Raw genomic sequence first — 2,513 nt, forward strand, 5'->3', positions numbered from 1 at the left:
TATGATTTAACCACCACTGTGTCATTTAACGATCCTCACTTTTTCACTTTTTCGTCATGAGAGAGATCAATTGGGTGTGTTAAGTGAATAATTGCTCAAGAGGCAGGTGCTGCAACAAGAAAAAAAAAGTCTGGCAAAGGGCGGATCAGATGGAGATCAGTGAGAGTGAAAAGTTCAAAGGCCTTCTTGTTTGTTTAACACGGCCGAAGGCTGTGGTTGGAAATAGCCATCTACATGGGAAAAAATGAAATAAATATTAATAATATTTTAAAAAGAAGAACGAGATCTGTTTTTCGAGCGCATTTCGGTGGTGATATAGGAAACAAATGCATTTATTATAGTTGGATTTTAGCAATATTCATAGAAATTCAAATAACACTTGGATGCATTGGGGAAAATCAAAGTAAACAATATAAGTAATTAAGTAAATAATGATTTGAATAATTAATATTAAATTAAAGTAAAAAAATAAAAATAAATGTTAACATAAATTTAAAATAAAATAAAGAATTGTAAAAATATATTACAAAAATTAGTTTTGTATGTGCCTGCAAAGAAAAAAATTCAAAAAACAAAACAAAGAAAGAACAATTTTGTTGATGCACGGATGTGCTCGCTCTTGCAGCTGTCACAGCTCCATGAATAAATAAATGTTATTATAATAGCAAATTCGGCCTAAAAATATTATTTTCTGGCATCTGCGAAGTCCGTTTAAACCTGACTCAAGCCAACATCCAAAAAAGTAACCAACACAAGATTATTATTATTATTATTATTATTATTATTATTATTATTATTATTGTAGAACACGTTAAACTAGTAAGCGTGAGTAGTAGCCTTGTTTTTTATGGCATGCTTTGCTTCGATGCCGTCTCCTTTGTTATTCTAATACAAATCTTAAACATGTAGAGCTCTTTGTGTGCAGCCTCACATTTACAACAGGCCTTCGTATATTTCGATACCATTAGGAAAGCAGAGCTGCTGCTGCTGCAGTGAACATAAATCTGCCTACCTAGCCTTAGAAAAGGCGCAGCTGCACATCCAAGAGGGTCAGTGTTATTTCGCTGTATTCTCCCCTTGATTATACGAGCTGAGCCCATCAAACCCAGCATAATTACAGTAATTTCGCCCTTATTTATTCTAATGCAGTTTCCTATCTCTGAGGTAATTATGAGCAATTTTTTTCGCACCGAGGATCTTTCTGCGTTGACAAAAGAGATAGCGCTCTGAAAGACATTTTCTACTGCAATAGGAGGGGGAAAAAAGTGAAATAGGTGAGGTGCCATTTCGTCACCGTTCCCTTTAGACTTAGCCTATGTATAAGACTGACAAATTGCTTGCAGGTGTACATCACCGAGTTGTCAATGCGAAGAGGCTTCAAAATGAGCAAAGCACAATGTAAGAGTAACGAGTGCAGCGACTATAAAGAAGAACTTCTCTGTTTCCTCTTCCTTGCATCTTCTCTCCATGTGAGCGGCTTTCTAAGCCATGGGAGATTTCAGCTAAAAGAAGCTCCTCGGTTGCACTTTAACACTGAAGTTGGAGGATAAAATAGTCCACGTGTAATATATTTTTCTTTACCCCTCCTGCTTCTTGAGGATCTAGTCTTTGAAACGGCATCAAAGAATCAGCATCATTCACGGATGAGAATACAAATTAATAAAGGCTGTGCGCAATGAAAGAAATGGACAAATCGAGCCTCATTGCGCACTCGGCGAAGCCCCTAAAATGTAAGAAATAAACATGTGGTACACACCTTTCAGCTTGAAATTGAAGAGACAAGTTTGCCCTCTCTGGATTTTCAGATATCAGCATGGAGGCAGATCAGCACCACCAGCAAGAAGCAGCAGCAGTCCTTCAGCACAGACTCAAGACGAGCGCTTAAATCCCACAAAATGTGTCCCATGTGTCGGTCTAAGCTATAGCAGCAGAGTTCAGAATATGACTGAAAATGTCTGCTTTATTTCCCCTCTTTATAGCTGATGGGGAAAAAAATGTAGATTATTAGCATAAATGTTTACTCCTCATTACGCTGATGACATTGTGCACTCGAGATCTTGGTAATCTTTGGGGGAAATTATGAGTAATTTTTTAAAATTTAAAGCAGCAGTTACCATGCAATTCAGGCTAATTCTGCGTAGGCTCCACACGGATATAATTACCGTCGAGTCAAGATGTTAGGCTAAAAACTATGCATTGATATTCCCATTTATTATGTACATACAACTTTGACAATGTTGATGCTTGAAATAGCGGGAAATTGTCTTGTGTAAAAATTACACCCCATATTAGGACATCTAAAATTGCGAAGAATTATATAGTAATTGCAGGCTTTCAGATTTGAAAGCCAGAATGCTCAAACCAGAGCAAATGTGGATGAAATTACAGATCAGGGTATAAATTAGGATAGGGGGGTATGGCATTTACAAGTTGCCCAGAGAAATGCAAAAAGTATAAACCACAGCAGCTCTAATCCATGAATGAAATCACAGGGAGCAACAGAAAGCACCCAG

This window comes from Pundamilia nyererei, unplaced genomic scaffold (assembly GCF_000239375.1).
Source record: "Pundamilia nyererei isolate P.nyererei 1_Seehausen unplaced genomic scaffold, PunNye1.0 scaffold00009, whole genome shotgun sequence".
Taxonomy (NCBI): Eukaryota; Metazoa; Chordata; class Actinopteri; order Cichliformes; family Cichlidae; genus Pundamilia; species Pundamilia nyererei.